Below are 27,361 nucleotides of genomic sequence, written 5' to 3' on the forward strand. Positions count from 1 at the left end.
TTCATAATAATATTAGGGATGGGCTGAAGTTGCTATTTTTTCCTTGAGCGTCAATTACAGAGAAGTTGAAATATCTGACACAGATTCCATTTGGCAAAATAATATGTAGGATATCTAACATTTTATGTGGCTTACTACAGAACCATGAATATTCCTCAGATGTGTTATTGAAATGCTCCCAGTGATAATTAGAAAATACTTTAAAAACCAAGTGACATGGTGATTTTAATTACTGAAACACTCTGTTTTCAACAGCACATTTTACAAAGCTTACACTTAAAGAGTAAAATAGTTCTTCTCCCATAAGTGTGTGTGTTTTTAGATTCACACAGAGTAAATTAAACCCCTGTTGACTGCAGCAGGCAACAAAAAATAAAGTTGGTCTTTCTAGACTTCTGTCAGCAGTGATACATGCTCACCTGAACACTCATGTCAGGATTCAGATCAGTGGGTTTGTGACCTTGACTATAGCACTGAGCACATGGAGTTTGTAAAGAAGAGGTAATATCAAAGACCTTCTTAAATTCACTGTTTCTAGTAGAAAAAAGCATGATGGATTGGATATTCCATCCCATTACTTACAGGTGTTCTTTAAGGGAGTGCTTAGGAAGTTGTACTCAATTTAACTTAAGACATAAGTAATATTCCCAATTCAGAGCAATGGTTTAGAACCTGACTGAATGTCCTTTTTGCTAAGTAATTATTCTGGTTTCCTTACTAAATGTTATTTTATGTATTATGTTTAATAGCCTCTTTCTCTTTGATATGGTAGAATGGTAATAATAGTGGTTCCTATCACTCAGGCTCATTTTTAAGCTGCCTTTTGACTGGCTTTTGCACAGTTTACCACTCAGGCATCGGAGTAGTGGCTTTCCTGCCACATGTGGCCACAACCCAAATACTAGTCCAAATGGCATATGCGGGTTTTACCCATGTGTTACTTCCCTAACCACTGGTAGACATTTACCTCTCCCTTGTATTTCTATAAATCAGTTCTGAGATGCTGTGGTGCTGCTGCAAATGTTTCCAGTATATGTTTGGAAGAGTGATGAATGAATGAGTCTTATTGCTCATGATCTTGTACATAATAATTCTGCAATACTCTGAAGTGCCACCAATTTAGATAGCTAGGCTCCTTGACCTCCAATTATTGTTCCCAATAGGATTATATAAAATGTATCTTCCAAGCAAACTGTACCCATGTGTATGTATACGGAGTACCTCACACTTTTCCAAACTTCTCCTGTATGCTTTTTTGGCAATACCTAATAAATCCCGTCAGTGGTACAGTGATGTCCCAGGAGACTGATTTCGAATAATGGAGTCTTTCCAAACTTCTTTGGGATACTGTTTTCCCATTTATAATGTATTAGAGTCATGATAATTTATTGCTAGACTTGAGGATTATTGGCTCAATTGTCCAATAGCATAGGTACCAGTCTTCTGTCCTAATTTATCTTCTTTATGGTAAATCCTTATGCTAAAACTCCCATATGAAACTTATTGTTGAAAAAAAAAAATTCATATAGAAAAGACCTTTCATTGACCCAAATAGATTGTAGTGACTTCAAGGGAACAGTCAAAGAGAGGGGCAGAAAATCTTTCAGTATGTACCTGCTTTGTGCCACTTGGGTGGCACAGTGAAGCTGAAAACCAGGTGAATCCGGCTACCTGGAGTTATCCCCCATTTAAAGGAAATGGACAAGGGAAGGGGACTGTGCTGGAGTAGCCCTGCACCCTGGTGATCCTTAGTTTATATCATGGTCCTGAAGCTGCTCTAATTTACACTGGGGGCTAAACGGTCCAAGGAAGCTTTTCCCCTCTCTGCTATGATGAGCAGAGCCCTGGTATAAGGAGGATCTAGTCCATGTTCTGCACATTCTCGGTACTTTATACAGATAATTTAAGAAACTGCCACTGCTTCCTAAGAGCTCTTTGATCCACTCTGTTAACCTATTTCCTTGTATATGAGTTCTAAATCTGCCTGCTAAAAACCTTTAGAAAATTGTTAAATAACTTTCCTCGCCTTACTAAGAATGCATATGAATATAGTAAAGTTGTAGACTGTTTTCTGATAAGTAACTTCACAGTTTCACTTTGGTATGTGGATTTTATATTTTTGGACTCTTATAACCTAAAAGCCCATTTATTTCCTCCCACCCTCTAACCCCAATTCTGTTTATCAGGACACAATCATTTGAAAAGAACTTAAAATATTTGTGCCAAATTTGAGTTGTGTGGACAGATTTGTGTTATAAATAAATTCTTGTAACTAAGGGTTTATAATGGAAATGCTGAAACATATTAAACATTAGCAAGTGAACAGCACTGCAATAAAACACTAACAGGTAAAGAAATATATAGTTCATAATACTTCATTGATACACATAAGAGGTGTGTACTATTTGGAACTTGAGGTAGCTCTAAGCACAATATATTTTCATCAGTTCTTTTACCTGTCCTGGCAAAGTTTAAAGGTTTGACTTAATGCTAATGGGTACTGAACTTTTAGGGAACATGACTTTTGCCATTAATTTTGATTAAAATTTGATTTTAATTTAATTTAACCAGTTTGATTAAAAAATAAATAAAATTAATAAGGATATTAACGAAAAGGAAAGCAGGGTGTGCATGTGTGTGTCTGTCTGTCGGGGGGGGGGGGGTGAGTCTGTCTGTCTGTCTACACCAATTTATGTATAAGGATTATTTCTCAAATCAGTAGACTCCATCAAAATGGAAAATCTTTGTTTGCCCACTGCACGTGTGGTTGTGTGTGCGCGCATATATATATATATTTATATATATATAAAATATGGGAGAAAGAGAGAGTTAGTTCATGAAGATATATCTGCTTTTGCCATAATGTTTGAGTATACGGGACACACAAGCATGCATATCAGCAATTTGAGTAATACAAGAGGCTGCACATATTGCATTATAAGTGTAAGCTATTTTTAAAGTGACGTGAGGAATTCATATACACATGGGAGACACACAGCTGTGGTTTGAGGACCTATTAACTTTCAAGCATTTTGGAGTTACAAACTGCACAAAGTTAGACACCAAGGAAAGCAGGAGCCCCTGCCTTTCTCCCCATGACCCCATACGTCCACCCGCTCCCTGGTGTCTCAGCCATTGAGGAAACCTCTCTACTATCCCTTCTACGAGCCCCTGCTTCTCCTTCTCCACTCTTTACCTCTCTCTGCTGGCTTGAGGCTCCCTTGGGGGAAGATATTTTAGAGTCTTTCCCTCCTTGGCCCATAGCTAGTTCTGCTCTCCTCCCTAGGGTGGCCACTCACACATTCCCAGAATACTGCACATTTCAGTACTTCTGAAAATGGTGTGGGCCTGCCCACGCCAGCGTGATCTCGCACACTCCTTGCATACAAGGTCACCCTGGCAGGGGGCAGAGCAGCATGTTCTTCAAAATGGCATCCCCTGTCCAATACTGGCCAAAACCACGTCTGGTTTTGTCTTCGTACCAAATGGGGGACCAACCACTCAAAAAGAGGATTGTCTGGTTTAAAATCGGATAAAAGCCCTGTCTACTCTTCCCTTTGTGCTCCACACCCAGCCCTACTTCCTTTTCCTCCCTCCGGGCGCCTGGGAAGAAGTTGCCATCACATACTGGAGTGGGCAGGCGCATGCAGACCAGGTACCCGCCTGCCTCAGCAGCAGAACAGGCTACCGCTACCCCCGTACCACAGCTCCTTGCCATGCTGGGCTGCCAGGGGCTCATTTCATGCACCGCCAATCCTTGGATGTTGCTGCCAGAGGCAGGGGCCAGCCTTTCTGCATGTCCCTATGTCCCCTGGAACAGGACTATGGACAGCTTCCCCCCACCCCACCCTACCTAAATGGTGCCTGCTGGCTCCTGTGATGCCTAGCAGAACTGTTTCAGGCTCAGGGCGAAAGGCCTGGCAGGCAGAGTGGGACCCAGGTGCCATTCATGCTCCCTGCTGCCTCGCCTTCACCCTGATCCTTACTTCTCCTCCCTGCTGGTTCAAGGCTTCCTGTCAGCTGCTGCACATTCCGGCAGGCTGAGGGTCTGGGTGTCAACTGTGTGCCCAGCTATGTGAGTTGTATGGTTGGCACCAAAATGCTGTGCAGCTGCGGCTTAGAGGGAACATTGTTGTTCATACTGAAGTTGCACCAGGACAAAGATATTTCATTTCATTATTTATTTGTTGTCAGTTCTCACTATCCAATGTTGAACTTGTGTGTGAGAGAGAAGAGATGCAATATTTTTCTGCAGTGGCTATAATTGACTTTCCTCACTTTTGTGAGTGTTCTTCAGGGAACGCTATGCAAATCCACATCAAAACTACGAGATAGATGTTTCTTGACAGCTCTCTCTCTCTATTAATTTGCATTAACATTTGTGTATGATTTTATTTACATTGGTTAGGCATAATAGTAGCTCACCAGCTTTGATGTGCATGAACCTTGGAGATTAGAAATGCAGTTCTTCCTCTTTAAAAAAGCAAACACTGTTGTGTTGATTTGAATAAGATATAAAAATCATACCTATTAAGTTTACAGTTAAATAAGAATAGTATAATTGTACACTAGAATAGGACATATTTATTAATTACTTTTAAAAGATTATAAACTTTGTTACACCAAATTTGAGTGCATTTGCACCAACAGATGTGTCTTTTACATGATTTAATCTATAACCTTTTTTAATGGTTTTCTAAAAATTCTCACTTTGGCTGTTGGTGGGGGGGAATTCCTCCAAGCTCTCATTTAAAAATAATTCAGTGAAGCTCCTCACAAAAAGTCTCAACCTGGGAACACTTAAAATGTCATTATTAACTTTAAATAATTGAGTTTTAGCTATTTTTAATATTTGTTGTATGCTTTCAAAACATAACATCATGTGATAATGTCACAACACAATAAAGTGCACAATGCATGCTACACTAGGTGTTGGAGGCAGTGTGGGCTTGAAGCCGGGAGGCCTGGATACAGATTTTCAACCAGTGCAAATATTTTTCACTAGCACCATGATGATGTACACCAGCTGAGGATCTGTACCTATTTCTGATGCTGCTTTTCTGAATTACTGGACAAGTCATTTAAATTCCTTGATCTGTAAAACAAGAGTAACATCTGTGTTCGCTAAGTTCTTTGAGAAACGTGGATGATTTAAAAGTTGGTTGAGAGAAATTTTGCAGACTCAAACCAAAATGTTTTTTTCACTAGTGATTTTGAGTGCCTCAAGTTTTGGGTGTCCATTGTGAGACACCTTAAATGGGACTGATTTTCAGAGGTTGGGTGCTCAATACTTTCTGAAAGTCTGGTGTCTCAAGCTGAGCATCCAAAAATCACTAGTTATCTTGAAAATTTTGAGTTACATGAATCTTTAGATTGTAAGCCATTCAGAAATTGGATTGTCTCTTTTCTGTATTTGTATAATAACCAGCACAATGGGCCTCCCGTTGGTTGCTACAATAATAAAAATTGTACTGCTATTAAGTGTCCACAGTTGGGATAAGCTCTTTTTTAAGAAATAGGAACTAAAACTGCCACAATATTGAGAACATGGTCAACAGATACTTGTCATGCTTTGGTTTCCCCACGTTTATTATCATGCGCCCATATAATGAGAAAGTGGACAAACATGGATATGCTAGTAGAATAGTCTATTTATTTGTCTATCAAGTCCGAGAAGTGTTTCCTAGAAAGCCCCTTTATAAGTAAACCAGAATATAATGGTCTATTGATTATATAATCTTATGATTCTAAAATGCTCATAAATATACATTTAAATATGCAGAAACCCTTGCATACAGTGCAGAGAGAGAACACATGAACATACACATACGCATTTATTGTCACAGGCCCCCACTCCTAGGTACATAAGAAATTTTACATACATGAGTATTCCCATTTAGGTCACTGGGACTACTCACTAAATTAAATTTAGTTGCAAGGTTTTGCAGGATCAGGGCCACATACGTTGTAGTTATTTCTACTTCTACTCAGTCCACGAAGTGCCAACCTACTTTTTCCAAGCAGTACATAGGGATTTAGCCATACAATTTGTATTAACACTACATTATTAGGCGTGCTACTACTCCAAAAATCTAGAGAGAATAGACTGAAAATAGAGTGTCTTGTTCTCTCTGCCTCTGTAGTTAAGGACTTGTTAAAATGTAGGTAAGTTCATGCACTATTGTATGTAGGTAAGTTGTAGCTAGAGCTTCTTGACTGTCGGCCATAGCTCTGAATTCTTAACATAGGTGGATTTAACTCAGATCTATTCTAACTGATTTTTGTCATTATGCTAACAAATTAATATTGTCATAGCTTACATCAAAACCATGTCCTTATCTATCCAATTCTCACTGTGAAAAAAGACACACGCTTGACTTAGTTTATTATCTGCAATCCTTAAAGTAGGACAAAATTCTTTTGGGGGAAGATGACATTGGTATATCTTTGTCACATCTTTTATCAATCACTACTGCTGTTCCAAATAATACAGCTTGTGACAAATGGGAACATTAATTACTGTTAACAAAGCAATGTAATGTGAAGTGTTCATGGTTTTTTTTGTTTTGTTTTTTTAAAAACCCAATCAGTGAGATTACATCTTACACCAAGCTTCAAGTCAAAGTTCAAAAGTCAGAAATCAAATACCATCAGTTATCAAATTATGTTAATGATTCTAATGAAAGCTTCTGGTATTTTGCTCAACACTGTGTTGCTATTATGGTAACTAATAGGACAAGAAAAGCTGATGGCCATGAATAAATTAAAACTGACTGCTGGAGTTTCTTTTTTTTATATTTGACAATCTGTTTAGTCACCCAGAGTTTTTGTGTAGAACTCTCATTTTTTCCATCAGGAATCAGAAGGGTACAGAGTGTATATTTTAATCATATTAGGACACAAAAAAGTACTTTCACATAATATTAAGGTTGTGATACAAACCGACAAAAGCAAAGAAAATCAAAGTGAAAGCTGACACTTAGGCACAAGAGTAAAGATTTGTGACATACTTGTGCAGCACATATGAGATACATTGACCTGCAGCATTTATATAATAATTTGATGATGGAAGAAGGGAATATTGATATTCTATTCTATTTTTATTTAAATTTACATTATTATATTATCACAGGAATTTGCTATTCATAGTTGCAAAGGATTGGTAGCACTAGAAAAGCCCTAATATTTTAAGATGCTGTGCAGGTTTCCTCAAACAGCTTTGCCACTGCACTTTGGTCATGATTCAAAGCTCACTGAACTGAGTGTAAAGAGCACCTTATTGTGACTTCACAGAGCTTTGCATCAGGCCTCTGGAGCCTAAGATGATGTATTTTCTTTTCTTCCAGTGGCAGATATTTGCCAAGCACGTTGTCAGTTGTTCCCAGCTATAGGGTGGTTCTTACATGTAGGCAGATGGAGAATACAATAAGAACTGTAAAACTCATTTTCACTTATGAACTCAGAGGATTTAAATACTAGGTTTTCAGAATATTTTTTTTAGAATCCCACTTCTAACACCAACCTTCACATTGAGGGTCTTTGGTTTGATGGTTTGTAGGAAATAGTCTTTAAATGTTTATATATTTTGGTCTTTGCATTTGTTTATTTTTGTGAGTGGGGTGGTAAAAGAATAATAATGAAATCATCATAGAATTAACAGAACACATTATAACAATTCCTTTATTCTTTTACCTACAGCAAACACATATTTAGGAACTGTTTAACATGTGATGGACTGTATCTGTTCCAGTTGGGCTAGACCTTTGCATATGGTTCCATGTGTCAAGGGTGTACTCGTGTGGGTTTATTTTCAGGATCTAGCCCCCACTTTATATGACATACCTAGTGAGCAGATAATTCAATTTATTTTTGTTATAGATGAAGCAGCATGATCTCCATTACTAAAGTGCAAACCATGCTATAAAAAGGGATATAAATAAAAAAAGGAGGAAGGAAATACTTTACCGAACTTGGTAGACAAACTAACAGGTCCAACAGTGTATGAAGGAGTATTGGAACACTTTGCAAGAGCTAGCTGTGAGCTATTTCACAATGTGGTTACAAGGCCAATTGTCATTAGCTTGGTGATGAATTGAAGTAAATCATGTATTGATGATGATGTCAATGTCCGTGACTTACAAATACCACCCACCTGCATCAACGGGTGGGAGAAACTGATGGTGAAAGTAGGACAGCCAAGGGACAATGTCTAGCTCCTCTCTGATAGTCTCTGGCACCAGGTGGGGAAGAGGAGTGCTGATTGGCCAGCATTCCCCAGCTCACAGGATTTAGCCCAGCAGGGCCATGTGAAACCACTTTCCGCTGTGTTCAATCAGTCCACTCTACCCTGCCAAACTAAGAATGGAAACCTGTCTGACAGATGCTGCAGATCTAGCCAATCACCTATTTAACAGGTCAGGAAGGAATTTTTTCTCCAGTGGTCCAATTGGCAGAGGAATAGGGTGTATTTAGCCTTCCTTGCAGAACCTGCAAGCCACAATGGGTTATGTAGGAACGTGTATAGTACCTAACTAAGGTACTGGAGTGGTGGTGTTTACTCATCACAACTAGCAGCTAGTTTCCAGTGTGTTAAATTTTAATAAAAGTTGCAGCTTACCACTTAATTCCATGCACATGTTCTCCCTCATTTTGGCTCTGTCTCCACATCAACTGTTCAAGGAAAACTGTGCTAGCTGTATGCCAATTTGAATGGGTGAATATTGAAATAAGTAGAAATTCAATCAACCCCAAATCATTAGGTATTTGGATACAGAACATTGTTGGCTGAGATTTTCAAAGCTACTGAAGGATTTGGTTGCCCAGGTCATGTTAAAGATGGTAGGCATTGCACATCCATCACTTCCAAGTGGCTTTGAAGATTTCAGTCTGTTTCCATTGTTAAATAACTCACAACATCATTACATAAAATACTGGCAAAAATTAGCATTTACGTACTGAATTTCATTTGTTTCTACAAATAATGATATGACCATCTTAGATCAAAGATCTCAATGTGCCTGATGAGCCTGTAAACTATATACACCAGTTACTGATTTCATTGGCTTTGAGCACTGACAGTGTGCTAGGTACTGATCAGAGATATGGGCCGTAACCTTATGATGCTTACAATCTAAAGATGCAAACCAAACACTATATGCAGATAGTTCACCAGGTATGTTATCCAGAGGATGGAAATATAAGGATGTACATTGATCTTTTTTTTTTTTTATAATCTGAAGAAAAACACTTCTTTAAGAGGGCTCTGGTTTGAAAGCCTTCACCAAAGTATTCTGTTAAGTGAGGTTGCAAAGGAACAAAGAGTAAGAATCATGTTAGACCAGGGCAGGAAGAGAACTGTATTACCAGTCCCATGGAAGCATTTACAGAGATGGAAGAGGAGGATATGGAAGGGACGGTGAGGTGTGATGTTTGGGTGGAGGAAGATGAGGAGGAAGTGATGAGATGGGAAGGAAAAGCATAGGCAACATGTGAGCTGAGTGGAGCCTTGAAAGCGAGAATTGAAAATCCTCTACGCTGGTCTGTCCACCTCAGATCTCATTCCCCTCCCTAGACCGCATCTTCCTTTGACTGTCTGTGCTCCACCACTCATCTTCACGTGATGCTGGTGGTCTTTAAAGTTCCCTCTCTCCCCCTTTTGCTATCTTCCGGGAATGCCTCCTTGACAACTCATTCCCCCAGAGTTACAAGATTAGTTGGTTGGCAGCCTCTCGAGCCCAGAAGGCATGAGATCAATGTGGCAAAAGTAAGAGGAGGAGGAGTCCCATTGCATGTTGTAGGGAGGAGGGGATTACATCTTCACCATAGTCTTTTGGAACAAAGAGCAGGGAGACTTTTTTTCCCCCCCATGCTCCTCAGAGGCACTGAGGAAGGGGTATGTGGAGCAGGAAAGCAGGGAACTTATCTTAATACTTTTCAAGTTTGAGTTTCAATATAATGTTTGGGGAAAGTATTGGGAGAGGTTTTCAAAACCTAAAACTGTGCTGGGCCCACCCATTCGTTAACAAGATAGTGCTGGAAATGCTTTACTATAAATGGAGACATTTAAGATATCACTTAGTCAATAAAATTCATCCTTTCCTATATTCAGTGTGCAATAATAAAACTATATGAGGACTGTTCTGGTGTGGTGTGAAACTTGGCTCTCAACCTGGCATTTTGCTAAGCTTAAGACCTGATCCTGCAGTGAGCTCAGTGTAAGCCAACTCTTGTGGTCCCCGATGGCTGCTACGGGAGATACAGGGCTCCTTCTGCACACAGCCCAGTGCGAGATCAGGGCTTGAACTGAATGGTTTGTAAGCATATTAAATGCTCATTTTTTTAATGCATGTAATGTGTGTGTGTGTGTGAGGCTGTATATAAAAACAATTTATTTCGTCCACTATTTTACCCAAACAGAAACTGGTAAATAAGACTTTAGTATTTTATTGTGTTTTATTCCTGCCACAACAGGGGCTCAAAAAAATGAATGTGTCAGTAAAGGATTTGACAGTGTGTTACGACAGTCATCAATCCAGCAAGCCCTGTAGCCATAAATAAGCTTCATACAGTGCCACACTAAAGAGGACGGTTTCTCTTCTGCAGGACATTGAAAATGTCACAGCGAGGGAATTGTTTGTCCCTGTCGCCACGACAACGCCACCAGCACTTATCATTAACTTTCACACCAAGATTTTAATCAGCGTTCTTTGTGGCATAAGACTGAGTCAACATCAGCCCAAATTTTCGAAGCCGTTATTCTAATTATGACGAGAAGCTGTAGATTGATGAGCTTAGTTTTCTGCAAGGACTGGTGGCAGTTAATTCCTGTGACCTGTGTGCCTCCAGTAGTCTCTTTTCGAGATGGAGTCTTGAAAGTTCGATTATTAGTGACAGGTTGTAAGTGAGAAGAAGCTTATCTCTCCAGAGAGTGTTGATAACTTGAGACAAGGTTTAACTAGGAAGTAGTGAGACAGTAGATGGCCCCAAAAAAAAAAAAAAAAAAAAGTGCCTTCTCTAGCTACAGAAAGCACAGTAACAAGAAAATGCAGACAACCACAGTTTTGCAAGTTGTAAATTCTGATAGGCTTCTGTTGTAAATTCTGGTGGAGCCTGTTTTACTCAGCTATCTAATAATGTGTGAAAATATTTGTCCTGCTGCTTCTCAGGCATGAGCGCACAGTGCTTTTCAAGCAAGCATTAAACATTCAAAGCCTCAGTGTATGCAGTTTCATCAGGTTTAGAAGCCCCTGAAAAATAAATGAGAATAAATAAAGCATTTTAATGTAAAAGAAAACAAGGATGATACTGTACCTTTTGGATTGAGAGTTAGAATAACTGGACAAATGATACTGTTTATTATTTGTTACTTGCAGATAGTGTGCTCAGAGCTGTACAAGTTGCAGAAGACAACACATTCCTTTGTGTTCTAAATAGACATGCAACCCAAAACGCACTGGGGAAACTTTGAGGAGAAATCTGTCTCCGAGCACATTTCATTTATTTTTTTTTTTGGATGTAGGTGGCTGATATTGTTTTTGCCAACTGGGATTGGCGCTCGTGGAAGAGGTGATTTGAGTAGAGGGATGTAAAAGAAGAGATGTGGGTGCTGGCTCGTTAGGATTGAGAAAGGTGTTTGAGGCAAAGGGGGCAGCATGGAGAAGACAGTAGGGCAAGAAAGATATGAAGCAGGATTCATTAGTGGAGTGAAGATTGATTAAGCTTCACAATATCCTTGAAAGACATTTAAGTATCATTCTGATTTTTCAAGAGGATAAATTGAGACACAGAGGGTATGTCTACACTGCATTCAGGAACCGGCAGCTGGTCCATGCCAGCTGATTGTTGGGCATTTTAATTGCAGTGTAAACGTTCAGGCTCAGGGACCCTGTGAGGGGGATAGGGTACTGAAGCTTGGGCTCTAGCCCAAGCCTGAACAGTTACACTTCAGTTCAACAGCTCTGCAAGCCCGTATCAGCTGGCACAAGCCTAGTTGCAGTGTAGACATAGCCAGAGAAGTTAAGTGAGCTATTGAAGGTCACCCAATGAGTCAGCGGTAGAGCCAGGAATAAAACTCGACAATCTGAATTCCAAGTTAAGTGCTTTAAATGGAACTGAGTTGCATCTCTGGAGACTGAAACAGCTTTCACTAGCAATGTCTGTTAGACATTGAGTCAGCCACACCGACTGGGTCAGACAAAATGGGTTGATGGTGTTGGGAGGAGGCAGTTGCACTAGCCCACGTCTCCTTGCTAACTCTCTTAATTGTTCTATGCTAGCTCTCTTAAAACCTTTTTGCCCAAGAGGGGTGATGGGAATGGAACTCTGCTGGAACCACATCTGAGGGCTCTCCTCAGGGGAGGTGAGCAGTTGCTCCAAACTAACCTATGTCACAGGACTAGTTATTTGAGTGACTCCCTCTGCCCGTCTTTGGATCTCCTAAGTGTTCACACCATGGTTGATGGTATTCAAGGCAACAGTCTCCCCTGTTTCCAGGAGAACCTCGACCAACACGGTCTCTACATTGCCCAGACCTAAAGCCCTTAAGGCAGCAGGAAGAAGCCAGTCCTAGAGCTGCAATGGGAAGGGGAAAAAGTCAGAGGGTCTTTGAGCTAGCTTAAGGATAGGAGCAGATATGAACAAGCACCCTTAAACACCTCAAATAATGGGACTGTTCTTTGCTTGATGATAGGTTTGTCCCCCATTCTGGGGCTCATTAGATCCAAGCGCTGAGTCTCAGTACTGGGAACCATAATTATGGAAGTGGTTGATAATGTTTGCACTAGGAATATTCACCCAGAAGCCTTTCCTAATATACTCTGAGCTCACAGTAACATCTGCAGAGAATTTTCCTTGGGTTGTTCCATTGCCCTGATCAGAAAGCTTGGGTGGGAATATCTCTGGGACATACTTACATATCACTTACTGCTTCCAGCTAACACTTACAGTGTTAACCAGTTACTTGAAACTAAGCCTGACCTAAATTAGTATCCTGTGCAAAAAAGTGAATCCTTCAACACTGATGCACCATTTCAGTATAAACCAATGGTTGCAGCTATAGCTTTCTTTCCAAGTTCTTATATTATGCCTGTCACTGTGGCATCTAAATGTCTTACACATTTATGAAAATGAGTACAAAATCTCTTTATCCCTCCCTTTTTCCAATACCACGGGCAGACTCCATGATGGATACCGTTGCTTTTTATTTCTTTAATTAGATTAATTTTAACCCGTTGTTTATGGGACAAGGCAAAACAGAGGCACAGGATGCTTACCCGTGCTGCAGAGTGTACTATTACTAGCAATCTGTTGAGAACAGTTACCTTATGTAAAACTCCAAGGTGACCTGAAAGGATTTTAGGTTTGGCAGAATTTTATTTTTTTTTTAAATAATTTTGTCAGATAATATCCTTGTTTATTTTGAAGCATTTTTTTTCTATTTTTATTGACTTAAATTTTCACAGCTGTGGGAAATTATATGGGGAGATGTCAGCGAAGAATTATTTAATGACAGTATATATTGAGATTCAAAAAGTTAATCTTTTGTAACTCTTAACACAAAATTGTCAAATCATAAGGTATGATATATAATATACAAAATACGAATGTCCTTAAAGGAAATTCTAATAAGTTCTCAAACAGTATTTTTCTTACTTTGCTTACCTGTAAATTTTTATTATCTTTGGAACTATTTTTTGTATGTGCATGGTGAAATCAATGTTTATTGACCTTTACCAATTAAAAACATAATCCTTCCAAGCTTATTTTTGATGTATAAAACAAGCTTAAACTATCAGGGGAGGTGTATTTCCCCCACCCTGCATGGTTTTTTATCTCATCAATTATGAGGAATATCAAGTATGGTCTTTCCAGGTTTTGCTATTGGATCTACTGAATATCTCCGAGTTTGTGTTTATCACATCTTAACTGAAACGTCAACCAAAAAGTCCTTTCTCCAAAAATTTACTGATCAACGTTAAACCGGTGTTAACAAACCAAAAGCAATGTTTAATCAGTCTGACTAAAAATCTCTTTCCCTCTGAGCTGCACAGATGTCTTTCTTGACTCTTTTGATATAATTATTTCAACAATGGTGCTTTTCCCCACCCTCCCCCCGCATCAGTTTCAGCCTTCAATGTGGCAGGGTAAAATGGTGTAGATCACAATTTGCATCTTACCCTGATTTCAAACAAGGTTCCATGGTGCCACTTGTGGTTTTGCCTAATGGCCGTGCACTTACTTGGGATAAATCCTGAATGTAGAGAAGACCAAATTCTCCAGTAATTCAAGTCTTCTCTTCAGGAGCAGAGAGAACCTAAATTTCTAATGTAACCAAACAAAGGGTTGTGGGGGGAGGAGCTGTATGTGTTAGCCTCTTTAGGCTTTCTCTGTATACCATAAATAAAAAAAGGGGCATTAGCATAAGCAATGAAAAATGTGCTTAAAATGAAAGTAAATAAAAGTTAATGAGAGATGTCCTTTCCCTCAGGAAGCAGTATTGTGTGCAACTACAGCTTTAGTTCACAACAGCAATATGATTATCTAAAAAGCCTTTTGATTTCACTGCAAGGCAACATTCAAAAGCCAGCCTTAAATTGGTAACATATTACTAACTATTTCGTAGTAAGTTCTGCTTTTGCAGAAGCATATTAGTGAGTTTAGAATCTTGTGTAGAGCTAGGCACGCCCGTTTTTTTGATTGATAGATACATGTGGTTTTCATAGGATATGTTGGAAGTAGTATTATTTTTCCAAACACAGACGAAGTGGATTGCTGCACTTTGTCATAAATTCTTGGTCCCCAACTTTAATCTGTAGAACTGAAAGTTGTTGTAACCAATGGAGCTCTTCAACAGTTTTTTAAATGCCTGTCTGTCCTTGTTAATTAGAAGTGTACATATTGGGAAATTAACTATGAAATACTAAAAATGATAAATTATTCCTTATTTGAAAGTATAAATTAAAGGTTTAGTGTATATAAAATTTGTCATGTTTAATTGCAAGTTCAATTAAAATTCAGGGTAATGATGATTTATACAGGTTTCTGTGTAATTTGATATTCATTAGCTTAGCCAGACACATGCTGATATTAGCTCGTTAATTATGTTTCCTTTTGTTGAAAGCAGCCTTGTGAAAGCAATCTGCTCAAAGTTTTCTAAACTCATTCTGCTAAATGAATATTTGGCAGCTGTTCATGTTATTGAGATGGTCACTGTGGCTTCATTTCACTCATATATGGCATCAATCATACCTACTGTATGACAAACAAGATTTCTCATTACAAACCCATTTATGAAGGTTATGGTTGATATTAAAGAGCTATTGCATGGCAGGATGATCTTACTTTACAGTAACGTTAGAGTTTAGCCACAGATAGTGCCTACACATCCCACATGGTCAAAATGCTTAATAGTGTAATAAGTGGTGGTGGTCAGCTATGCAGGGGACTAGTTCTAAAGTTGACCCAAATGCAAGTAATCCTTGTAGGTATACTTAGTGCCCTAGTACTGTCATTTCCTGTGAACAGCACAACTTTGTTTTCTTTTGTTGATACTAAAAGATAGGCAAGGTTTGGGCTTCTGGGTATGATAAAATACCCACAGCAGGCTGGGTATTGTATGTTTGGAACTTGGCTATAGTCAAGAGTGACTATTCTTGTTATGGTGGTAGCATTGACCAACACTGAATAATTTGAATATTGATGCTGATTAACATGCTGAATCAAATAGTTTAGAGAGAGGATCATATCATATCATAACTGACTGATTCTTTGGCAGGGAAGGGGAGGAATATGCATTCCTGTGGAAAACAGGAGATTTGTTTTGAAGGCCTTTGACCTTAAAATAAAATAACTTTAGATTAATCAAGGGTGCTATGGATTTAGCAAAATTCAAAATCACCAGATATTTTGTTTGAAAATATTCAAGGTAAAACACGACTGTTTAAGAAAAGAACATTATAACTTTGCAAAGTCTGATTGCGTGATGTATAATCCATTCTTCTCTTTGTTTCCTTAATGGGAACACTAATCAGTTGTACAGAGCAGGAATAGGGAGTTCTTAGGGGGTTTAGTTCTCTCTCTACCTTCTGATTTTCATTGGAGTTGTGTGTGAATTCTGCCTTGGGTTCAGGAGAGAAGCAAAACTTGAGAAGCATAGGTGGTGGAACAAGATTTCAGATCAGGAACTTGGAATATGCTGACAATTTAAAGAGGAAACATTTTGTAGTGATGATGGAACTCTCCCAAGGGCCCTTGAGTATCTGGCTTCTTTTTTCTTTTTCTTTTTCTTTTATTTGTGAAACATCTGTTTTGAAAATGAAAGTAGTCTTTTATTCTGCAGTTCTCCAAAGTTACTTTGATAGCATTAAGTTGATTGTTTCAGGACTCTGGGTGAGGAAAAAGCCCTGTGTAGGGCTGGAAACTGGTGACTGATGGAAAGGCCAAATGTAGAAATAAGCAGCTGTTTTCAAATAATTATTTTTTTTTCTCTTTTAGTATAGCATGCCCTGTTAAGCTGTAGAGTATAATGTTTATATATATATGGTGTGTAATACAAATGCCATAAAAAGTATTGAGAGAGACAAGGTGACTGAGCACTCTTCTTCAGGCCTGGAAAAGGTCATTGTGTCAAAGCGAAATACAAGGTGGGACAGATGGCTTAGCATAAGGGCCCCCCACATGTTGCAGGAGATCATTTAAGATGATGCGGGCAATTAACACCTATGCATTCTGAAGACAAAAGAGGGTTAGTGGGTTACAGATTTGTTGTGTCATAAAGCCAGTATCTCTGTTGAGTCCATAATTTTTAGAGTTAAGCAGAGTTGTGAATTTCAGCTCTCAGGCTCATCTTTTTAATAATAATAATAGAAATTTACTTCTTTTACTTACATATTTCACCATCAAAGAAGACTGTCCAATTAAATTGTTGGCCCCATTTGTTAAATAAATATTTTGCACAATTCCAAATAAATGGTGTGTCCTTTATGAAGGCATGTATGATAAAAAAAAATGTGTGCTTCTGCAACTCTTTGAGCATCTTATGTATGCATTACGTCAGTTAGTATCTCTAAGTTTAAAAAAAAAAAGCCATATATATAGGTTTATAAAGGGTTTTCTATCCCCTTTCTGTTTATCTCCTGGCTGGCTGTGTCTATCAGTATAAAGTCCATTCACGTATTATCCAAGTGCTTTTTACCTTGATTTAAAACAATCTAGAAAAAGTAGTAGGTGAGGCTTTCCTGGTCAAATAATGCACAATATTTTAGAAAATGTTGTGGAACAAGGTTCGTATCTTCTCTTGCATCGATTTGGGGTGTGACCTCTCAGATTCCATACAAACTTAAGCTTTGGAGATGTAAATAATTTTTCCCCCTCCCTCATTGTCAGTTCTATTTCTTCTCATGAAAAGAAGTCTGAGAACTCTTTTTTTGGGCGTGGTTTTGCATTGGTGAATCAACTGAATCAGGCTAATACAGCAATTTACATAGGTGATGTGTGGGGAAATTGGAATGATCTTTGTGAGAATAAATACTTCTTGGCCAATATAATTTTCAATAAACTATTTTAATGTGTTTGAGAACAAGCCCATTTTATTTCAAAATGCCACTGTTTTCTGTCACTTAAGGGGTGCCATATTTGATGGAAAAACACTCACCTTCTGTATAAAATACTGTACAATGTAGAGCACTGACTAAAGTCTGTTCTGCTTTTCTAAATCTTTAAAATAAATTTTCATTAATTTTAATGTACAGCAAAAGGAAGAATCCCATTGATGATAAATAATAACAGATTTATGGAAACACCTAAAAATCACCATAGGCATATAAGAAAATTCTCAATCTGTAGTTGCAAAAGCATACAAGTGATTGCCCGTTGAGCAAGACCTTGTCAGCTTTTTATTGCGATACATTATTGGGTAATAGTTTTAAAATTATTTATAGAATGAAACCCCAGCTGCCCTGAAAATACCATCATTTAATATGTTGTCTGTGATTCTCATTAGCTTTTTTAGCCTACGGGTTATGAAGAGAACAAAGATTTGGCTGTATTTCCAAGATGGAGCAGTATATAAAATTTTTGTCAGGGGACTTGTTGACCTTATGTAAAGTCACCTCTTTGGGAAGGTTTCTGTATTATGGTAGCAGTTGCTATGGCAGTTATGTAAACCTAGCAACAGTCTATATTTATTGGTACTGTATATTTCATGAGCTTGTCCTCTAAACAAGAGAATTAGCTTATTGCACAGTTGATACTTAATATACAGAAAAGTTATACATAATCCATGCAAGCCATTAGTTCTTTAGGGGAGGATGTGGGTGTATGTATTTAGTATTTAATTATACTTTGTTTATGTACATATTTATGTACAGAGGTCTGTACCGGATAGTTTTACCTTGAAATGGTAACCGACTTCTCTATGGTACTCACAGCATTTCTGTATGTCAGATGTAGACTACCAGAGTACCACACAACAAATACTGTGGAATTTAAATTTTTATTGGTGAGTGTGTACACTTGAATGGGTTATATAATATTTCTTTCCATTTGTTGCCAGTGCTCAGGTATTGAGATAACCCCTACCATTTTTTCACTCTAAGCCCTTATGTTGTTCAGATATGATAAAAGCTCAGAGGTCTTGGGGGCCTATTGTCCAAATATATTCAACCAAGAACATCACTTTAGTGGTATTCCCTGGTACTTTACTTCTGGTGGTGCTCTTGGGAAAGGTAGGCTTGAGCAAGCTAGGATGATTGCTATCTCCTTGTATATGTGGCTGACTCAGCAATACATGGATAATTCTGACTGACTTAAAGGATAACACAAAATCCTACCATTACCCTCCTCCTCAGGGAAAACTGCCTTTCTTCGTCAAGAAGACAACCATTCAGCCAGAAAGATTGACTCCCAGAAAGTCACCACAATCACTTTAATAGTTTGATTTTCAGGTGGGACTAGAATTGATGGTGTTGAGGGCAGAGGCTCAGAGCCTTGAATCTTTGTGCTTAAGTGAGTCAAGCAAAACTGCTGGCTCTGAAAAAGTCTCTGTATTTCTTTTTAACAGCTAGAAAATAAGATAAATGAAGAAGGAAAAAGACAGTTTCAGTTTGGGAGTGGGGAAAAAGATTTTTTTTTAACCCTTATAACAACAAACACAACCCTAAACTAATTATTTCATATGTACATACACCTGGTTCATATAGTATGTTTGTGTATAGTTGCTGATACTGTTTTGAAGTACTCTTATTGCAAAAAGGTTGAATGGACACTCTTTTAAAGAGTAGATGTTAATATACTTAGTAGGATAGTGCTTACCAAATTGTAGACATCTAAGGTAAGTCCTGGGCGGACAAATAAATGATGAAAAAATGTATCTGTGTTTGCTTTATATTAAATCCTTGGTTCTTGAGGAAGTCTAGTTGTTATATAGGGTAATTGTCAATTCATAATCCTAGTGGAGTATTTGGGTTGCACACAGATCCGTGATGTCTTCTATTAGCATAAGTCTTTTAAAGCAAGAATCCAACAGAGATTTTCCGATACCAAACAGTGTCCTTTTGGACATTGGACAGTATCTTATGATTATGACATTTCCCAGGGTACAATCTGGACAGGTGAATAGCTGTCTTTTCTCAGCCCTGCAACCTGGGTACCTTTCACACTGCTTTGCTGTGAGAGCAACCACTCGTGGTCACATAGTCTCCAGCATGCAAAATCACTCCCAGCTAAATTATATGAATGCTCTAGGCAGTAACTTCTGAATTATATTGCAATGACACCAGCAAATTCTCAGTCCCAGATATGTCCCTAGAAATGTGCATCTTGTACTGTCCAGTTCTTTCCTTCTGGACAATACACGCTCATAGAAAGTTGGTCATTTCATTAATAGAAAGTGATATCCACAAATCCTGTTATCACAAATCGAGGTTTGCAAACACTTCAATCCAAACACACACTGGTTTAGATAGAACAATAAAACAATGTATTAACTACCAAAAGGTGGATTTTAAGTTATTACAGGTATTGAGGCATAAAAGTCAGAATTGGCTACAAACAAATAAAAGGTAAAATGTAAACTAATACTAATACTAACTTAACAAGCTAAGTGAACTTGAAGCAAAAAGGTTTTTCTCACCGCTTGCTCACAACGGTCTGGCTGGAATTCTTCAGCCAGGATCACTCCCCCAGTTCAATGATGCTTCCTTTGTTTTTCAAATGTTGTTGATGCCATGAGGAGAAAGAGGTGATTTGTGTCCCTGTTTGCCCTTCTTATAGCATTTTTCTTCTTTGAAAATCGTCTCTCCAGGTGGGGTTCAGGCAATAGCTAGTCTGTTTTGGATGGGAACCCCCAGCTGTTCCATTGCGAAAATGTAAATTTCTCGCTTACACCCTTCTTCCTGCCAAAGAATGGCCACTTAAACAGGTGATAGTCTATTTGATTATACTGGCTGAGGTGATGTCTAGCATTTTGTCTCCTAGGATCTAGTTTGGGCTGCTTCCCCAGAATTGAGATATGCCTTAGTATCATCATACAGTAGAATCTTACAACTTTACATTACAATGGTGCAACACATATTTTACCAGGACAATAATGATCAGTGAATTATGCATTCTCAAATGATATCTCACAAACTATACTTTGATCAAAATTTATAAAAGTGGTGAGCATTAGGTTACATCTGTCACAATGATACAGAATATTCTTTTGCTCTAATCCCTGGTGGTAGTGAAGGTTTGTATTGTTTGTTTGTTTTTAAGATGGCCATTATTCATGGAATGAAAAAAAATTGAGAGAGTGGTAGTTTTCCCTCACTTTTTTCAGATTTTAATAACCCAACTTCCATTGACATGGCTGTCTGCTGTGGGTTAAGTTTAATATTCATTGGGACTGTGTGTGTGATGTACTGAAAATATGGCTTTCTGTTTGGACCAAGTGATCATGGCCTTGATGGGCTTTGCAGTGTTGAATTGTATAAAATATAGCTCTCAGGAATATAATTTAAAATTAAGGATTCCAAATCTGCATCTTTGTGTAGAACCACAAAAAACAGACTGTCTTAGCCTTATCTTTCCAGATGAAATATGTGATAATAGTTTCTTAAATATAGTTGGCAATCTATACTATACTGTGTGGTGGACAGGGATTGATGCACAAATAGAGGATATGGCAAAACAAAGTCAAGATTGTCAACAAATGTAACACGTTCATAAACATGTTCTTTTGTATCCTTGGGAGTGACCGGCTATTCTGTGGCAAAGAATGTATATAGACTATGGTGGACCATTTATGGGATCTTTGGTATGTGTTTGTTGTGTTACGTATGCTGCATAAAAGCGAAACATATGACAATTCTTTTTAACCATTCCTTTATGAAGAATTAATTTAAACATGGAGTATTATGTAGGTAGCATAGTGGCAAGATGGATAAATTGGAGATGAGTTACCATCTTTATTGCATTCATTCTACTTTACCATCTAACAATGCGATCTTTCCAGTGCTCAAGGTCATTTTTTTGGTTCATTCTCTAGTGAATAGGGATATAATTTCCAGCAACCAGAGGAGCACAAGAGGAGGGGATGTTTAAAGGCATCATTAACCACAGAGAGAGGGCATATGGCCATTGCTTTTTTCTCTTTCTGGGAGTCTATTCCAAGGACTATTGTAAATAATTTTGGTTTATTGATTTATTTATTCAAACATTTTTCTGTACCATATGATCACCTGCCAGATGTTTGGAACAGAATATGGTTGGAAAGGAATAGCAATGCCATCTGTAAATAAGTGATTATGTCCTACCACCCCAATTTTAATGTCCTTAATATTGGAACCGAAGAGCTGCAGCCAGGCATCAGAGATAACACCTCTGTCTTGATCCTTGATTCACTTTGAAAGAAGTAGATCTATATTAGTTGTTTGAGGTACTAGCCTGGGAAAAATTGGTAGACAGTCCTGATCCACTGCATAATATTTGTGTGGAATCCCATCCTGATTAAAGTCTGAAACAAATACTCTCACTCGACCCAGTAAAACTAACTTGAAAGGAGGCTTTCAAAAATAAAAAGGGGATGCCGAGAGGTGCCAAGCTCCCATTGCTTTCAATGGGATTTGGGTGCCTAATTGTTTAGAAAACCTCCCCTTTATCAACAATTTTTGCCCATAACTTGATCTGCCTGCCTTGGGATACCTTGGCCAAGACTTTTACATCTGGGTTAAATTGGTAATTGAATTGATCTGTGATTCCCACATTCATCCTCTGTCTTTTGGGATTACTAGCCTCATTCATTGAGTTATGTAGGGAGTTAGACCGCAGAATACGGTTAAATACCTTGTTAGCGCAAATATCAGCTGCTCTGAGAAGGTTTTATAAACTTCTGGGGGAACCTGTCTTCAACTCCCCATTTGCCCAGTGGCCAGTGATTGAGTTGCAGAACTCATTACCTCCAAAATGAGTGATTTCCCTTTAAAAAAAATGACAGCCCTTTGTAGGGATAAGAGAGACATTCACTTGGTATATGTGCATTTTTATTTCTGGGATGCTTGATTTTTGTTCAGAGTTGGGTTTCAAAATGGGTATAGTACCAGTGAATATTCAAATGGTCACAGCAATGTGCTGTAAAATGGGTATAGTACTTGGCAGAAGGCTTGTGAGTCATAATGTTTGTAAAGCACTTTTTGCCCCTTATTATTTATTTACTAAAAACACATTTAGAAAAAGTACAGAGGTTGAGAAGAGAGCGCTGTTCTCAAAGCAGTACCATACTTTATCTTGTTTAGCATAGTTCATACAGAGTATGTCAGGTTCCTTTACAGAGGAAGAGAATTTTTCATAAAGTGTTCCAGAGGGGTGACCGTGTTAGTCTGTTTTTAGCAAAACAGCAAAAGTTCTGTGGCACCTTAAAGACTAACATTTATTTGGGCATAAGCTTTCATGGGCAAAAACCCACTTTGTCAGATGCATGAAGTGGAAACTTCAGTTCGGTGGGTATATATACACATGCAGGGATGGGTGAGTTACATCACAGTGAGGAGGGCGAGTGTTAACAAGGTAATACAATCAGGGTGGATGAGGCTGTTCACAACAGTTGATGAGAAGGTGTGAATGTCAAAAGAGGGAACGTTATTTTTTTGTAGTGGGCTAGCCAGTCCCAGTCTCTATTCAGACCTAGTCTGATAGTGTCAAGTTTGCATGAGTTCCAGGTCTGCAGTTTCACGCTGGAGTTTGTTTCTGAAGTTTTTCTGTTGAAGTATGGCAACTTTCAAGTCTGTTACTGAGTGTCCAGGGAGATTGAAGTGCTCTCCTACTGGTTTTGGAATGTTACCATTCCTGATACCTGATTTGTTTCCATTTATTCTTTTGTGCAGAGACAGTCTGATTTGGCCAATGTACATGGGAGAGGGGCATTGTTGGCACATGATGGCATATATCACATTAGTAGATGTGCAGGTGAACAAATGGTGTGGCTGATGTGGTTAGGACTCGGTGATGGTGTCACTTGAAGTTTCCACTTCATGCATCCAACGAAGTGGGTTTCTGCCCACGAAAGCTTATGCCCAAATAAATTTGTTAATCTTTAAGATGCCACAGAACTCTTGCTGTTTTTCATAAAGTGGAGTACAGTGACACTCTCTGAAGCAGAGAGGGAATGTGACAGAGAGGTGAAGCAGAGTAAAAGAGAAGATCTGAAATTTAAAAATAATGAAGATGTGCAGCAAGTGTTTTTGCAGACTGGTTACAGAGAAGGAGGGGAAGATAGTAGGAAAATAACAATGCAGGAAGGAAAAGGGTTTAAAAGCAATTGTTGGAAAAAAGATGGGTTTAAGCAATGTTTGAAGAGAGGCAGTGCCCCAGTGCCCCAGGAGGAAAGTATTCTAGACAGGGCAAGCAGAAAAGCTGCCCCAACTACATTGAGTAACAGCGATTGACCAGAAAGAAAGCAAAGAGAGGCACACACAGATGAGTGGCAGTGGACAGTCTTAAAAAAAATCAGTGAGGTATGGAGGTATCCTATGTAGATGACCCTCAAAAGAAGCATAAAACTACAGCGTAGCATCAGTGGATAACTGAGGAAACTTAAAGAAAGGGCAAAGTCTGAATATCGCTGTATGGGGCAAACTTACATTCTTCAATTTTATAGTTCTACGTTGAAATAAAAATGTTGTGACACAATGTACATGACAGCTAATCAAGATGATTTAGCTTAAGACTGCTTCCAACTTATTGTTACTTGTTTGGATATAATTCCATGAAGTACATTCACATATTCCCTATATCTCTCCTCACATTAGTCTTTATACACCTTAAATGCCAACCCAAACAAAAATGAGCATCAGACAACAATACCTAGTTATTTTAGCACTTTTTATCTGTAAATCTCAAAACAGTTCATAATGTTTTGGTAACTTTTAATCCACATTTTTGCAGATGAGGAAATTGAGGTTGTAGTGTTGTAACTTGTCAAAGGTCATACAGTAAGCTAGAGGCAGAGCTGGGAATACAACTCCGGTCCCATATAGTTTCACTGGAGTCATCCTGCTTCCTAAAATTGAATCTAATATTAATTGCATATAATACATATTAGCTGGCATTGGAATGATACAATTGGCATTGGGATAAGAATGTAAGGAAAAGAGTAGTGGGGATTTTTGGTAGACCTCTAATAAACATATGTCACAGTATGGAGAGATGATGTTAGAGAAGAGTTATGATTTAGTGGAGAATGGTTGAGCAGATGGCTGTTTTTTTAAAGGAGGTAGGCATAAAGTTGTGTGAGTACTAAAAACACTATGAAAATGTTTGAAAACAAAATCAGAGGTCTGCATGGATGTAACTTGTTGTGTTCAGAACTCATCAGGTACACAATACAGCTATGATGGGAAACAAAGATACTAGAAGTGCAGTGCACAAAAGGAAAATAAAGCCCCAATCCTGGGAGTAGCTTCATATAGATAGATGACAGCGTAGATGATAATTTTTCACCAGTGTTAGTGATTTGGAGCTGTAATGTGAGCAAACCAGTCAAAACAAAACAAGTCCTAAATAAATCTGAAAAGTCCAATGCTGCTAATTTTTATTTAGATTACAAGAGCCTCAGAGACCACATTAGTCATCTTCCATTAATTTTTTGTCAGAGGATATTGTTATAGTTCAAGGAACTCCTTTTTTCATTGTGAGCTCTCATTGGTGAGTTAGCTACTGTGGGAATATGTTGATGGCATCTCCACTGTGAATAGCTATCATAAGTCTAAATAGCAGAGAGTATCTGTAGGCTTATATTCAGTAATATGGGAGGAAGTTGGACTTTATAGTGAGACTTAGTTTTCCCTGAGAATGGAAAAAAAATTAGATACAGCCGGGAACAGACTTACCTCACTCATCTATTATATTTATTGCTATCATGGCTGTGAGGATAATTTAACTAAAATGATTTTAGGATTCTGACATTGAGTGAAGGTTTTAAAATTCTTAAACTGGCAATGAGAGTACAGTTGACAATAGTAATATGGGCTCTGGCCTCTCTGACCATCATTGGAGCAATAATGTTTTTCCTCCTTTCATATGTTATAAGAAGTGTCATTTTAGGTCAACTCAAGGAGTTGGACTTAAAAGCAAAGACCTACTTTTAGTGAAGGAGAGTTGTTTAAAATACAAATGTTTTGAGCATTTGCATTTTGTTTAAAGAGATCACTTTGTCCTATGATGGTACATCCCATGCCCTTTGTAAACTCAGTGATCTTAGAAAATTATACCCATGCTAATTGATATTGATTTATATTTATGTATGTAAAAATATAATGTGATTTTATGTCTTTAAAAATCGGATGTAGATAGAGAATAATGTTCCCTATCATCCGACACTTCAATAGATTGCATACGTGAGCAAATTCCATGTCCATCCTTATATGTGGATGGGGGGACGGGGGTGGAGAAACTAATTCTTTCCTTGTTTTTTAATTGTCTGTTTGAAATCTTATATGAATCTTACATGAATGATGTTCCTCAAGAGAATGTTATTCCTGTAGGGATTTTTTTTAGTCCACTGAGAGATACTCATTGTGGCATAGGACCAAGATGTAGGCCAAGTGGAAATACACCAAAGTGATTTAATAGAAAAGGTAATTCCTATTCAAACTGGATGGTCCCTTATTCATTTCCTCGGATTATCATCAAATTTATGTCACCAGCAAAGGAGCTTTATTGAGTTTCACAGATATATTCCTTTTGCTTTCATTGTCATTAGTTGGCACACTGACATTTTCATATGTGTCTCAGCTAATGCCTCAAAATTACTCCATCTACAAATGTAACAATTGAACAGATAATTTTAATAAGATTCAGCTTGACTTCAGACTGCACTCCTTCCTTTCTTTATAGAATGCAAATTGTAACCTGTTTTTAAAGCCGTGCAATGCAGTGAACTTTAATGGGATTTGACAACATCATATTAAGCACAACAACTACGCATAATGTACCGAAAAATTGGACGTGAAATTGGAAACATAGCTGAGAACAAAGTAAATTTACATGGTTTGGTAGTTTGAATGTCTGATATCATATTCTCTCATGCAAGCTCCATAAAAAGCAAGGGATTTAACAATGGATATCAGCGGAAAGTGCTTTTAAAGTTAAAGCTGATGGATGGCTTGTCAAAAAAAATAATTGCATTGGTTGGAAAGTCGGGATGCGTGCTGAGGGGGAGAGAACAGGATATACAGAGAGGATGATGGGAAGTGACAGTGGTCTGTCAAGAAGCAGTGGCTGCCCAGAGAAGTGTGAAGCCAGAGCTATAAGGTGGCAGAGTAGAACAGGCTGTCAGAGCGGGAAAGTGGCTTTAATACCCTGAAAAGCAAAGGAATCCGCCTGTCAGCCTTGCTCAGCCGTGCTGAAAGAGGAAAAGAACATGGCATAAAGTTAGAGACATTAAATGGGGGAAAAAAAGAGAGGCCAGGGAAAACAAGTGGGGGGTGGGGGGAGGAAGCTGGGTTTTTTTAAACTAGACAAATGATACATTTTAGGTATGTGTTCACTTTTGACTAAATTGAGCTTTTTATAGGTAATGTAAATATAAACAGCATATAAATAGTGTCTAAGAAATTTTAGAGTTGATTAGAGGTCTTCTGAAAAAGGAATGTAGGACTGTCTATTTCTGGCATATTTAAATATACCACAAAGCTTTACCATCATTGTGTGTAACTGTATTGGCCCATCTCTATTATGCAATGCAGACATAGATTCATGAGGGGACTAGCTTAGTACCTTGTCAGTTTTTGTTACAGCAAACATTTGATTGACTTTATGTATAAACCAAAATTCATTGTTGTAAAGTTCTCTTTTTCAACTATGCCAGGGTTTGGTTTAGAAATTAATC

General features: G+C 38.2%; 1 protein-coding gene across 4 annotated transcripts in view; it reads left to right on the forward strand.

The window, feature by feature from the left end:
- Nucleotides 1–27,361, forward strand: part of LRMDA (leucine rich melanocyte differentiation associated) — an 877,229-nt gene that overhangs the window by 378,711 nt on the left and 471,157 nt on the right. The window lies entirely within an intron of this gene.

The sequence above is a fragment of the Emydura macquarii genome, unplaced genomic scaffold (assembly GCF_026122565.2).
Source record: "Emydura macquarii macquarii isolate MOO-44397 ecotype Brisbane River unplaced genomic scaffold, CSIRO-AGI_Emac_v2 contig_67, whole genome shotgun sequence".
In the NCBI taxonomy this organism is placed as follows: domain Eukaryota; kingdom Metazoa; phylum Chordata; order Testudines; family Chelidae; genus Emydura; species Emydura macquarii.